At 44.4% G+C, this 15,097-nt stretch overlaps 2 non-coding genes across 2 annotated transcripts; both read right to left on the minus strand.

Annotated features, from left to right (window-relative positions):
• Positions 1–4,510: 4,510 nt before the first annotated feature.
• Positions 4,511–4,582, minus strand: trnaq-cug (transfer RNA glutamine (anticodon CUG)). The gene has a single exon. It is a non-coding gene; the product is annotated as a tRNA-Gln (tRNA).
• A 1,954-nt stretch (positions 4,583–6,536) lies between these two features.
• trnaq-cug (transfer RNA glutamine (anticodon CUG)) lies at positions 6,537–6,608 on the minus strand. The gene has a single exon. It is a non-coding gene; the product is annotated as a tRNA-Gln (tRNA).
• Between the last annotated feature and the right edge of the window lie 8,489 nt (positions 6,609–15,097).

Raw genomic sequence — 15,097 nt, forward strand, 5'->3', positions numbered from 1 at the left:
CACAGCTGCCTTGATGGCTATCGGTTCACAAATCTCTGCTTCTTTTTCACACTGCTCATAGCAGCTTGTATTGCAGTCCTGCCAGGTAAAATGTGAATAATCTTTGCAAGGCACTGCTGTACGAAAGATAAGCAATTGTTAACTTTTTTCGAGAATACGAAGTGCAATGTCTACGTTTCAAGAAGCACTGCTTTCAATTTCAGCAAGTATGCCAGCCGAATGCAGCTTAAAAGAAAATGTTGAGCATTCTGCTGTGCAGTCAAACGAAGCACTGGACAACACACATTTTTCTCCCCCTCTTATTTGGAACTGGGAATGAGAGGTTGAGCCTATCATCTGATGTCGAGAACAATAAATCAACCGTCATTGATTCAGGCAGCAAACGGTCCCGTAACCGTGGTTGGTATGCAGATGCCAAGCTTGTATGTCCCAAATTTCCAGCAGCTGGGACAACAAGAGTTCAGGTTCCACCGAGATTTGAACTCGGATCGCTGGACTCAAAGTCCAGAGTGGTCACCATTACAGCATGCAACCGGCGCTGAAGAATTCATTAGAATCTTTTCTTAAAATCAACAACATTACCGTCGCCACCATTATACTTTGTCTCGCTCTGGTCTCATCCTTAACTTCAGCTTGCCCCTCTGCTAAGCCTCGGTTCCGAGTAAATCACACAGCTGCCTTGATGGCTATCGGTTCACAAATCTCTGCTTCTTTTTCACACTGCTCATAGCAGCTTGTATTGCAGTCCTGCCAGGTAAAATGTGAATAATCTTTGCAAGGCACTGCTGTACGAAAGATAAGCAATTGTTAACATTTTTCGAGAATACGAAGTGCAATGTCTACGTTTCAAGAAGCACTGCTTTCAATTTCAGCAAGTATGCCAGCCGAATGCAGCTTAAAAGAAAATGTTGAGCATTCTGCTGTGCAGTGAAACGAAGCACTGGACAACACACATTTTTCTCCCCCTCTTATTTGGAACTGGGAATGAGAGGTTGAGCCTATCATCTGATGTCGAGAACAATAAATCAACCGTCATTGATTCAGGCAGCAAACGGTCCCATAACCGTGGTTGACATGCAGATGCCAAGCTTGTATGTCCCAAATTTCCAGCAGCTGGGACAACAAGAATTCAGGTTCCACCGAGATTTGAACTCGGATCGCTGGATACAGAGCCCAGAGTGCTTACCATTACACCATGGAACCTTTGCTGAACAGTTCCCTAGATTCTTTTCTCAAAATCAACAACATTAACATCTCCACCATTATACTTTGTCTCGGCCTGGTCTCATCCTAAACTTCAGCTTGCCCACTTGCCCCTCTGCTAAGCTCCGGTTCTGAGCAAATCACACAGCTGCCTTGATGGCTATCGGTTCACAAATCTCAGCTTCTTTTTCACACTGCTCATGGCAGATTGCATTGCAGTCCTGCCAGGTAAAATGTGAATAATCTTTGCAAGGCACTGCTGCACGATAGATAAGCAATTGTTAACTTTTTTCGAGAATACGAAGTGCAATGTCTACGTTTCAAGAAGCACTGCTTTCAATTTTAGCAAGTATGCCAGCCGAATGCAGCTTGCAAAGAAAATGTTGAGCAATCTGCTGTGCAGTGAAACGAAGCACTGGACAATACACATCTTTCTCCCCCGCTTATTTGGAACTGGGAATGAGAGGTTGAGCCTATCATCTGATGTTGAGAACAATACATCAACCGTCATTGATTCAGGCAGCAAACGGTCCCGTAACCGTGGTTGGAATGCAGATGCCAAGCTTGTATGTCCCAAATTTCCAGCAGCTGGGACAACAAGAATTCAGGTTCCACCAAGATTTGAACTCGGATCGCTGGACTCAAAGTCCAGAGTGGTCACCATTACAGCATGCAACTGGCGCTGAAGAATTCATTAGAATCTTTTCTTAAAATCAACAACATTACCGTCACCACCATTATACTTTGTCTCGCTCTGGTCTCATCCTTAACTTCAGCTTGCCCACTTGCCCCTCTGCTAAGCCTCGGTTCTGAGTAAATCACACAGCTGCCTTGATGGCTATCGGTTCACAAATCTCTGCTTCTTTTTCACACTGCTCATAGCAGCTTGTATTGCAGTCCTGCCAGGTAAAATGTGAATAATCTTTGCAAGGCACTGCTGTACGAAAGATAAGCAATTGTTAACTTTTTTCGAGAATACGAAGTGCAATGTCTACGTTTCAAGAAGCACTGCTTTCAATTTCAGCAAGTATGCCAGCCGAATGCAGCTTAAAAGAAAATGTTGAGCATTCTGCTGTGCAGTCAAACGAAGCACTGGACAACACACATTTTTCTCCCCCTCTTATTTGGAACTGGGAATGAGAGGTTGAGCCTATCATCTGATGTCGAGAACAATAAATCAACCGTCATTGATTCAGGCAGCAAACGGTCCCGTAACAGTGGTTGGTATGCAGATGCCAAGCTTGTATGTCCCAAATTTCCAGCAGCTGGGACAACAAGAGTTCAGGTTCCACCGAGATTTGAACTCGGATCGCTGGACTCAAAGTCCAGAGTGGTCACCATTACAGCATGCAACCGGCGCTGAAGAATTCATTAGAATCTTTTCTTAAAATCAACAACATTACCGTCGCCACCATTATACTTTGTCTCGCTCTGGTCTCATCCTTAACTTCAGCTTGCCCCTCTGCTAAGCCTCGGTTCCGAGTAAATCACACAGCTGCCTTGATGGCTATCGGTTCACAAATCTCTGCTTCTTTTTCACACTGCTCATAGCAGCTTGTATTGCAGTCCTGCCAGGTAAAATGTGAATAATCTTTGCAAGGCACTGCTGTACGAAAGATAAGCAATTGTTAACATTTTTCGAGAATACGAAGTGCAATGTCTACGTTTCAAGAAGCACTGCTTTCAATTTCAGCAAGTATGCCAGCCGAATGCAGCTTAAAAGAAAATGTTGAGCATTCTGCTGTGCAGTGAAACGAAGCACTGGACAACACACATTTTTCTCCCCCTCTTATTTGGAACTGGGAATGAGAGGTTGAGCCTATCATCTGATGTCGAGAACAATAAATCAACCGTCATTGATTCAGGCAGCAAACGGTCCCATAACCGTGGTTGACATGCAGATGCCAAGCTTGTATGTCCCAAATTTCCAGCAGCTGGGACAACAAGAATTCAGGTTCCACCGAGATTTGAACTCGGATCGCTGGATACAGAGCCCAGAGTGCTTACCATTACACCATGGAACCTTTGCTGAACAGTTCCCTAGATTCTTTTCTCAAAATCAACAACATTAACATCTCCACCATTATACTTTGTCTCGGCCTGGTCTCATCCTAAACTTCAGCTTGCCCACTTGCCCCTCTGCTAAGCTCCGGTTCTGAGCAAATCACACAGCTGCCTTGATGGCTATCGGTTCACAAATCTCAGCTTCTTTTTCACACTGCTCATGGCAGATTGCATTGCAGTCCAGCCAGGTAAAATGTGAATAATCTTTGCAAGGCACTGCTGCACGATAGATAAGCAATTGTTAACTTTTTTCGAGAATACGAAGTGCAATGTCTACGTTTCAAGATGCACTGCTTTCAATTTTAGCAAGTATGCCAGCCGAATGCAGCTTGCAAAGAAAATGTTGAGCAATCTGCTGTGCAGTGAAACGAAGCACTGGACAATACACATCTTTCTCCCCCGCTTATTTGGAACTGGGAATGAGAGGTTGAGCCTATCATCTGATGTTGAGAACAATACATCAACCGTCATTGATTCAGGCAGCAAACGGTCCCGTAACCGTGGTTGGAATGCAGATGCCAAGCTTGTATGTCCCAAATTTCCAGCAGCTGGGACAACAAGAATTCAGGTTCCACCAAGATTTGAACTCGGATCGCTGGACTCAAAGTCCAGAGTGGTCACCATTACAGCATGCAACTGGCGCTGAAGAATTCATTAGAATCTTTTCTTAAAATCAACAACATTACCGTCGCCACCATTATACTTTCTCTCGCTCTGGTCTCATCCTTAACTTCAGCTTGCCCACTTGCCCCTCTGCTAAGCCTCGGTTCCGAGTAAATCACACAGCTGCCTTGATGGCTATCGGTTCACAAATCTCTGCTTCTTTTTCACACTGCTCATAGCAGCTTGTATTGCAGTCCTGCCAGGTAAAATGTGAATAATCTTTGCAAGGCACTGCTGTACGAAAGATAAGCAATTGTTAACTTTTTTCGAGAATACGAAGTGCAATGTCTACGTTTCAAGAAGCACTGCTTTCAATTTCAGCAAGTATGTCAGCCGAATGCAGCTTAAAAGAAAATGTTGAGCATTCTGCTGTGCAGTCAAACGAAGCACTGGACAACACACATTTTTCTCCCCCTCTTATTTGGAACTGGGAATGAGAGGTTGAGCCTATCATCTGATGTCGAGAACAATAAATCAACCGTCATTGATTCAGGCAGCAAACGGTCCCGTAACCGTGGTTGACATGCAGATGCCAAGCTTGTATGTCCCAAATTTCCAGCAGCTGGGACAACAAGAATTCAGGTTCCACCGAGATTTGAACTCGGATCGCTGGATTCAGAGCCCAGAGTGCTTACCATTACACCATGGAACCTTTGCTGAACAATTCCCTAGATTCGTTTCTCAAAATCAACAACATTACCATCTCCACCATTATACTTTGTCTCGGCCTGGTCTCATCCTTAACTTCAGCTTGCCCACTTGCCCCTATGCTAAGCTTCGGTTCTGAGCAAATCACACAGCTGCCTTGATGGCTATCGGTTCACAAATCTCAGCTTCTTTTTCACACTGCTCATGGCAGATTGCATTGCAGTCCTGCCAGGTAAAATGTGAATAATCTTTGCAAGGCACTGCTGCACGATAGATAAGCAATTGTTAACTTTTTTCGAGAATACGAAGTGCAATGTCTACGTTTCAAGAAGCACTGCTTTCAATTTTAGCAAGTATGCCAGCCGAATGCAGCTTGCAAAGAAAATGTTGAGCAATCTGCTGTGCAGTGAAACGAAGCACTGGACAATACACATCTTTCTCCGCCGCTTATTTGGAACTGGGAATGAGAGGTTGAGCCTATCATCTGGATGTTGAGAACAATACATCAACCGTCATTGATTGAGGCAGCAAACGGTCCCGTAACCGTGGTTGGTATGCAGATGCCAAGCTTGTATGTCCCAAATTTCCAGCAGCTGGGACAACAAGAATTCAGGTTCCACCAAGATTTGAACTCGGATCGCTGGACTCAAAGTCCAGAGTGGTCACCATTACAGCATGCAAGCGGCGCTGAAGAATTCATTAGAATCTTTTCTTAAAATCAACAACATTACCGTCACCACCATTATACTTTGTCTCGCTCTGGTCTCATCCTTAACTTCAGCTTGCCCACTTGCCCCTCTGCTAAGCCTCGGTTCTGAGTAAATCACACAGCTGCCTTGATGGCTATCGGTTCACAAATCTCTGCTTCTTTTTCACACTGCTCATAGCAGCTTGTATTGCAGTCCTGCCAGGTAAAATGTGAATAATCTTTGCAAGGCACTGCTGTACGAAAGATAAGCAATTGTTAACTTTTTTCGAGAATACGAAGTGCAATGTCTACGTTTCAAGAAGCACTGCTTTCAATTTCAGCAAGTATGCCAGCCGAATGCAGCTTAAAAGAAAATGTTGAGCATTCTGCTGTGCAGTCAAACGAAGCACTGGACAACACACATTTTTCTCCCCCTCTTATTTGGAACTGGGAATGAGAGGTTGAGCCTATCATCTGATGTCGAGAACAATAAATCAACCGTCATTGATTCAGGCAGCAAACGGTCCCGTAACCGTGGTTGGTATGCAGATGCCAAGCTTGTATGTCCCAAATTTCCAGCAGCTGGGACAACAAGAGTTCAGGTTCCACCGAGATTTGAACTCGGATCGCTGGACTCAAAGTCCAGAGTGGTCACCATTACAGCATGCAAACGGCGCTGAAGAATTCATTAGAATCTTTTCTTAAAATCAACAACATTACCGTCGCCACCATTATACTTTGTCTCGCTCTGGTCTCATCCTTAACTTCAGCTTGCCCCTCTGCTAAGCCTCGGTTCCGAGTAAATCACACAGCTGCCTTGATGGCTATCGGTTCACAAATCTCTGCTTCTTTTTCACACTGCTCATAGCAGCTTGTATTGCAGTCCTGCCAGGTAAAATGTGAATAATCTTTGCAAGGCACTGCTGTACGAAAGATAAGCAATTGTTAACATTTTTCGAGAATACGAAGTGCAATGTCTACGTTTCAAGAAGCACTGCTTTCAATTTCAGCAAGTATGTCAGCCGAATGCAGCTTAAAAGAAAATGTTGAGCATTCTGCTGTGCAGTGAAACGAAGCACTGGACAACACACATTTTTCTCCCCCTCTTATTTGGAACTGGGCAATGAGAGGTTGAGCCTATCATCTGATGTCGAGAACAATAAATCAACCGTCATTGATTCAGGCAGCAAACGGTCCCGTAACCGTGGTTGACATGCAGATGCCAAGCTTGTATGTCCCAAATTTCCAGCAGCTGGGACAACAAGAATTCAGGTTCCACCGAGATTTGAACTCGGATCGCTGGATTCAGAGCCCAGAGTGCTTACCATTACACCATGGAACCTTTGCTGAACAGTTCCCTAGATTCTTTTCTCAAAATCAACAACATTAACATCTCCACCATTATACTTTGTCTCGGCCTGGTCTCATCCTTAACTTCAGCTTGCCCACTTGCCCCTCTGCTAAGCTTCGGTTCTGAGCAAATCACACAGCTGCCTTGATGGCTATCGGTTCACAAATCTCAGCTTCTTTTTCACACTGCTCATGGCAGATTGCATTGCAGTCCTGCCAGGTAAAATGTGAATAATCTTTGCAAGGCACTGCTGCACGATAGATAAGCAATTGTTAACTTTTTTCGAGAATACGAAGTGCAATGTCTACGTTTCAAGAAGCACTGCTTTCAATTTTAGCAAGTATGCCAGCCGAATGCAGCTTGCAAAGAAAATGTTGAGCAATCTGCTGTGCAGTGAAACGAAGCACTGGACAATACACATCTTTCTCCCCTGCTTATTTGGAACTGGGAAAGAGAGGTTGAGCCTATCATCTGATGTTGAGAACAATACATCAACCGTCATTGATTCAGGCAGCAAACGGTCCTGTAACCGTGGTTGGTATGCAGATGCCAAGCTTGTATGTCCCAAATTTCCAGCAGCTGGGACAACAAGAATTCAGGTTCCACCAAGATTTGAACTCGGATCGCTGGACTCAAAGTCCAGAGTGGTCACCATTACAGCATGCAACCGGCGCTGAAGAATTCATTAGAATCTTTTCTTAAAATCAACAACATTACCGTCGCCACCATTATACTTTGTCTCGCTCTGGTCTCATCCTTAACTTCAGCTTGCCCACTTGCCCCTCTGCTAAGCCTCGGTTCCGAGTAAATCACACAGCTGCATTGATGGCTATCGGTTCACAAATCTCTGCTTCTTTTTCACACTGCTCATAGCAGCTTGTATTGCAGTCCTGCCAGGTAAAATGTGAATAATCTTTGCAAGGCACTGCTGTACGAAAGATAAGCAATTGTTAACTTTTTTCGAGAATACGAAGTGCAATGTCTACGTTTCAAGAAGCACTGCTTTCAATTTCAGCAAGTATGCCAGCCGAATGCAGCTTTAAAGAAAATGTTGAGCATTCTGCTGTGCAGTGAAACGAAGCACTGGACAACACACATTTTTCTCCCCCTCTTATTTGGAACTGGGAATGAAAGGTTGAGCCTATCATCTGATGTCGAGAACAATAAATCAACCGTCATTGATTCAGGCAGCAAACGTTCCCGTAACCGTGGTTGGTATGCAGATGCCAAGCTTGTATGTCCCAAATTTCCAGCAGCTGGGACAACAAGAATTCAAGTTCCACCGAGATTTGAACTCGGATCGCTGGATTCAGAGCCCAGAGTGCTTACCATTACACCATGGAACCTTTGCAAAACAGTTCCCTAGATTCTTTTCTCAAAATCAACAACATTACCATCTTCACCATTATACTTTGTCTTGGCCTGGTCTCATCCTTAACTTCAGCTTGCCCACTTGCCCCTCTGCTAAGCTTCGGTTCTGAGCAAATCACACAGCTGCCTTGATGGCTATCGGTTCACAAATCTCAGCTTCTTTTTCACACTGCTCATGGCAGATTGCATTGCAGTCCTGCCAGGTAAAATGTGAATAATCTTTGCAAGGCACTGCTGCACGATAGATAAGCAATTGTTAACTTTTTTCGAGAATACGAAGTGCAATGTCTACGTTTCAAGAAGCACTGCTTTCAATTTTAGCAAGTATGCCAGCCGAATGCAGCTTGCAAAGAAAATGTTGAGCAATCTGCTGTGCAGTGAAAGGAAGCACTGGACAACTCACATCTTTCTCCCCCGCTTATTTGGAACTGGGAATGAGAGATTGAGCCTATCATCTGATGTTGAGAACAATACATCAACCGTCATTGATTCAGGCAGCAAACGGTCCCGTAACCGTGGTTGGTATGCAGATGCCAAGCTTGTATGTCCCAAATTTCCAGCAGCTGGGACAACAAGAATTCAGGTTCCACCAAGATTGGAACTCGGATCGCTGGACTCAAAGTCCAGAGTGGTCACCATTACAGCATGCAACCGGCGCTGAAGAATTCATTAGAATCTTTTCTTAAAATCAACAACATTACCATCACCACCATTATACTTTGTCTCGCTCTGGTCTCATCCTTAACTTCAGCTTGCCCACTTGCCCCTCTGTTAAGCCTCGGTTCTGAGCAAATCACACAGCTGCCTTGATGGCTATCGGTTCACAAATCTCAGCTTCTTTTTCACACTGCTCATGGCAGATTGCATTGCAGTCCTGCCAGGTAAAATGTGAATAATCTTTGCAAGGCACTGCTGCACGATAGATAAGCAATTGTTAACTTTTTTCGAGAATACGAAGTGCAATGTCTACGTTTCAAGAAGCACTGCTTTCAATTTTAGCAAGTATGCCAGCCGAATGCAGCTTGCAAAGAAAATGTTGAGCAATCTGCTGTGCAGTGAAACGAATCACTGGACAATACACATCTTTCTCCCCTGCTTATTTGGAACTGGGAATGAGAGGTTGAGCCTATCATCTGATGTTGAGAACAACACATCAACCGTCATTGATTCAGGCAGCAAACGGTCCCGTAACCGTGGTTGGTATGCAGATGCCAAGCTTGTATATCCCAAATTTCCAGCAGCTGGGACAACAAGAATTCAGGTTCCACCAAGATTTGAACTCGGATCGCTGGACTCAAAGTCCAGAGTGGTCACCATTACAGCATGCAACCGGCGCTGAAGAATTCATTAGAATCTTTTCTTAAAATCAACAACATTACCGTCGCCACCATTATACTTTGTCTCGCTCTGGTCTCATCCTTAACTTCAGCTTGCCCACTTGCCCCTCTGCTAAGCCTCGGTTCTGAGTAAATCACACAGCTGCCTTGATGGCTATCGGTTCACAAATCTCTGCTTCTTTTTCACACTGCTCATAGCAGCTTGTATTGCAGTCCTGCCAGGTAAAATGTGAATAATCTTTGCAAGGCACTGCTGTACGAAAGATAAGCAATTGTTAACTTTTTTCGAGAATACGAAGTGCAATGTCTACGTTTCAAGAAGCACTGCTTTCAATTTTAGCAAGTATGCCAGCCGAATGCAGCTTGCAAAGAAAATGTTGAGCAATCTGCTGTGCAGTGAAACGAAGCACTGGACAATACACATCTTTCTCCCCCGCTTATTTGGAACTGGGAAAGAGAGGTTGAGCCTATCATCTGATGTTGAGAACAATACATCAACCGTCATTGATTCAGGCAGCAAACGGTCCCGTAACCGTGGTTGGTATGCAGATGCCAAGCTTGTATGTCCCAAATTTCCAGCAGCTGGGACAACAAGAATTCAGGTTCCACCAAGATTTGAACTCGGATCGCTGGACTCAAAGTCCAGAGTGGTCACCATTACAGCATGCAACCGGCGCTGAAGAATTCATTAGAATCTTTTCTTAAAATCAACAACATTACCGTCGCCACCATTATACTTTGTCTCGCTCTGGTCTCATCCTTAACTTCAGCTTGCCCACTTGCCCCTCTGCTAAGCCTCGGTTCCGAGTAAATCACACAGCTGCATTGATGGCTATCGGTTCACAAATCTCAGCTTCTTTTTCACATTGCTCATGGCAGATTGCATTGCAGTCCTGCCAGGTAAAATGTGAATAATCTTTGCAAGGCACTGCTGCACGATAGATAAGCAATTGTTAACTTTTTTCGAGAATACGAAGTGCAATGTCTACGTTTCAAGAAGCACTGCTTTCAATTTTAGCAAGTATGCCAGCCGAATGCAGCTTGCAAAGAAAATGTTGAGCAATCTGCTGTGCAGTGAAACGAAGCACTGGACAATACACATCTTTCTCCCCCGCTTATTTGGAACTAGGGAATGAGAGGTTGAGCCTATCATCTGATGTTGAGAACAACACATCAACCGTCATTGATTCAGGCAGCAAACGGTCCCGTAACCGTGGTTGGTATGCAGATGCCAAGCTTGTATGTCCCAAATTTCCAGCAGCTGGGACAACAAGAATTCAGGTTCCACCAAGATTTGAACTCGGATCGCTGGACTCAAAGTCCAGAGTGGTCACCATTACAGCATGCAACCGGCGCTGAAGAATTCATTAGAATCTTTTCTTAAAATCAACAACATTACCGTCGCCACCATTATACTTTGTCTCGCTCTGGTCTCATCCTTAACTTCAGCTTGCCCACTTGCCCCTCTGCTAAGCCTCGGTTCCGAGTAAATCACACAGCTGCCTTGATGGCTATCGGTTCACAAATCTCTGCTTCTTTTTCACACTGCTCATAGCAGCTTGTATTGCAGTCCTGCCAGGTAAAATGTGAATAATCTTTGCAAGGCACTGCTGTACGAAAGATAAGCAATTGTTAACTTTTTTCGAGAATACGAAGTGCAATGTCTACGTTTCAAGAAGCACTGCTTTCAATTTCAGCAAGTATGCCAGCCGAATGCAGCTTTAAAGAAAATGTTGAGCATTCTGCTGTGCAGTGAAACGAAGCACTGGACAACACACATTTTTCTCCCCCTCTTATTTGGAACTGGGAATGAAAGGTTGAGCCTATCATCTGATGTCGAGAACAATAAATCAATCGTCATTGATTCAGGCAGCAAACGGTCCCGTAACCGTGGTTGGTATGCAGATGCCAAGCTTGTATGTCCCAAATTTCCAGCAGCTGGGACAACAAGAATTCAAGTTCCACCGAGATTTGAACTCGGAATCGCTGGATTCAGAGCCCAGAGTGCTTACCATTACACCATGGAACCTTTGCAAAACAGTTCCCTAGATTCTTTTCTCAAAATCAACAACATTACCATCTTCACCATTATACTTTGTCTTGGCCTGGTCTCATCCTTAACTTCAGCTTGCCCACTTGCCCCTCTGCTAAGCTTCGGTTCTGAGCAAATCACACAGCTGCCTTGATGGCTATCGGTTCACAAATCTCAGCTTCTTTTTCACACTGCTCATGGCAGATTGCATTGCAGTCCTGCCAGGTAAAATGTGAATAATCTTTGCAAGGCACTGCTGCACGATAGATAAGCAATTGTTAACTTTTTTCGAGAATACGAAGTGCAATGTCTACGTTTCAAGAAGCACTGCTTTCAATTTTAGCAAGTATGCCAGCCGAATGCAGCTTGCAAAGAAAATGTTGAGCAATCTGCTGTGCAGTGAAAGGAAGCACTGGACAACTCACATCTTTCTCCCCCGCTTATTTGGAACTGGGAATGAGAGGTTGAGCCTATCATCTGATGTTGAGAACAATACATCAACCGTCATTGATTCAGGCAGCAAACGGTCCCGTAACCGTGGTTGGTATGCAGATGCCAAGCTTGTATGTCCCAAATTTCCAGCAGCTGGGACAACAAGAATTCAGGTTCCACCAAGATTTGAACTCGGATCGCTGGACTCAAAGTCCAGAGTGGTCACCATTACAGCATGCAACCGGCGCTGAAGAATTCATTAGAATCTTTTCTTAAAATCAACAACATTACCATCACCACCATTATACTTTGTCTCGCTCTGGTCTCATCCTTAACTTCAGCTTGCCCACTTGCCCCTCTGTTAAGCCTCGGTTCTGAGCAAATCACACAGCTGCCTTGATGGCTATCGGTTCACAAATCTCTGCTTCTTTTTCACACTGCTCATAGCAGCTTGTATTGCAGTCCTGCCAGGTAAAATGTGAATAATCTTTGCAAGGCACTGCTGTACGAAAGATAAGCAATTGTTAACTTTTTTCGAGAATACGAAGTGCAATGTCTACGTTTCAAGAAGCACTGCTTTCAATTTCAGCAAGTATGCCAGCCGAATGCAGCTTTAAAGAAAATGTTGAGCATTCTGCTGTGCAGTCAAACGAAGCACTGGACAACACACATTTTTCTCCCCCTCTTATTTGGAACTGGGAATGAGAGGTTGAGCCTGTCATCTGATGTCGAGAACAATAAATCAACCGTCATTGATTCAGGCAGCAAACGGTCCCGTAACCGTGGTTGGTATGCAGATGCCAAGCTTGTATGTCCCAAATTTCCAGCAGCTGGGACAACAAGAATTCAGGTTCCACCAAGATTTGAACTCGGATCGCTGGACTCAAAGTCCAGAGTGGTCACCATTACAGCATGCAACCGGCGCTGAAGAATTCATTAGAATCTTTTCTTAAAATCAACAACATTACCGTCGCCACCATTATACTTTTTCGCGGTCTGGTCTCATCCTTAACTTCAGCTTGCCCACTTGCCCCTCTGCTAAGCCTCGGTTCTGAGTAAATCACACAGCTGCCTTGATGGCTATCGGTTCACAAATCTCAGCTTCTTTTTCACACTGCTCATGGCAGATTGCATTGCAGTCCTGCCAGGTAAAATGTGAATAATCTTTGCAAGGCACTGCTGCACGATAGATAAGCAATTGTTAACTTTTTTCGAGAATACGAAGTGCAATGTCTACGTTTCAAGAAGCACTGCTTTCAATTTTAGCAAGTATGCCAGCCGAATGCAGCTTGCAAAGAAAATGTTGAGCAATCTGCTGTGCAGTGAAACGAAGCACTGGACAATACACATCTTTCTCCCCCGCTTATTTGGAACTGGGAATGAGAGGTTGAGCCTATCATCTGATGTTGAGAACAATACATCAAACGTCATTGATTGAGGCAGCAAACGGTCCCGTAACCGTGGTTGGTATGCAGATGCCAAGCTTGTATGTCCCAAATTTCCAGCAGCTGGGACAACAAGAATTCAGGTTCCACCAAGATTTGAACTCGGATCGCTGGACTCAAAGTCCAGAGTGCTCACCATTACAGCATGCAACCGGCGCTGAAGAATTCATTCGAATCTTTTCTTAAAATCAACAACATTACCGTCACCACCATTATACTTTGTCTTGGTCTGGTCTCATCCTTAACTTCAGCTTGCCCACTTGCCCCTCTGCTAAGCCTCGGTTCTGAGTAAATCACACAGCTGCCTTGATGGCTATCGGTTCACAAATCTCTGCTTCTTTTTCACACTGCTCATAGCAGCTTGTATTGCAGTCCTGCCAGGTAAAATGTGAATAATCTTTGCAAGGCACTGCTGTACGAAAGATAAGCAATTGTTAACTTTTTTCGAGAATACGAAGTGCAATGTCTACGTTTCAAGAAGCACTGCTTTCAATTTCAGCAAGTATGCCAGCCGAATGCAGCTTTAAAGAAAATGTTGAGCATTCTGCTGTGCAGTCAAACGAAGCACTGGACAACACACATTTTTCTCCCCCTCTTATTTGGAACTGGGAATGAGAGGTTGAGCCTGTCATCTGATGTCGAGAACAATAAATCAACCGTCATTGATTCAGGCAGCAAACGGTCCCGTAACCGTGGTTGGTATGCAGATGCCAAGCTTGTATGTCCCAAATTTCCAGCAGCTGGGACAACAAGAATTCAGGTTCCACCAAGATTTGAACTCGGATCGCTGGACTCAAAGTCCAGAGTGGTCACCATTACAGCATGCAACCGGCGCTGAAGAATTCATTAGAATCTTTTCTTAAAATCAACAACATTACCGTCGCCACCATTATACTTTGTCTCGGTCTGGTCTCATCCTTAACTTCAGCTTGCCCACTTGCCCCTCTGCTAAGCCTCGGTTCTGAGTAAATCACACAGCTGCCTTGATGGCTATCGGTTCACAAATCTCAGCTTCTTTTTCACACTGCTCATGGCAGATTGCATTGCAGTCCTGCCAGGTAAAATGTGAATAATCTTTGCAAGGCACTGCTGCACGATAGATAAGCAATTGTTAACTTTTTTCGAGAATACGAAGTGCAATGTCTACGTTTCAAGAAGCACTGCTTTCAATTTTAGCAAGTATGCCAGCCGAATGCAGCTTGCAAAGAAAAAGTTGAGCAATCTGCTGTGCAGTGAAACGAAGCACTGGACAATACACATCTTTCTCCCCCGCTTATTTGGAACTGGGAATGAGAGGTTGAGCCTATCATCTGATGTTGAGAACAATACATCAAACGTCATTGATTGAGGCAGCAAACGGTCCCGTAACCGTGGTTGGTATGCAGATGCCAAGCTTGTATGTCCCAAATTTCCAGCAGCTGGGACAACAAGAATTCAGGTTCCACCAAGATTTGAACTCGGATCACTGGACTCAAAGTCCAGAGTGCTCACCATTACAGCATGCAACCGGCGCTGAAGAATTCATTAGAATCTTTTCTTAAAATCAACAACATTACCGTCGCCACCATTATACTTTGTCTCGCTCTGGTCTCATCCTTAACTTCAGCTTGCCCCTCTGCTAAGCCTCGGTTCCGAGTAACTCACACAGCTGCCTTGATGGCTATCGATTCACAAATCTCTGCTTCTTTTTCACACTGCTCATAGCAGCTTGTATTGCAGTCCTGCCAGGTAAAATGTGAATAATCTTTGCAAGGCACTGCTGTACGAAAGATAAGCAATTGTTAACTTTTTTCGAGAATACGAAGTGCAATGTCTACGTTTCAAGAAGCACTGCTTTCAATTTCAGCAAGTATGCCAGCCGAA

Source organism: Somniosus microcephalus, unplaced genomic scaffold (assembly GCF_052327205.1).
Source record: "Somniosus microcephalus isolate GS21.2 unplaced genomic scaffold, FLI_Smic_1.0 unresolved_chr4, whole genome shotgun sequence".
Taxonomy (NCBI): domain Eukaryota; kingdom Metazoa; phylum Chordata; class Chondrichthyes; order Squaliformes; family Somniosidae; genus Somniosus; species Somniosus microcephalus.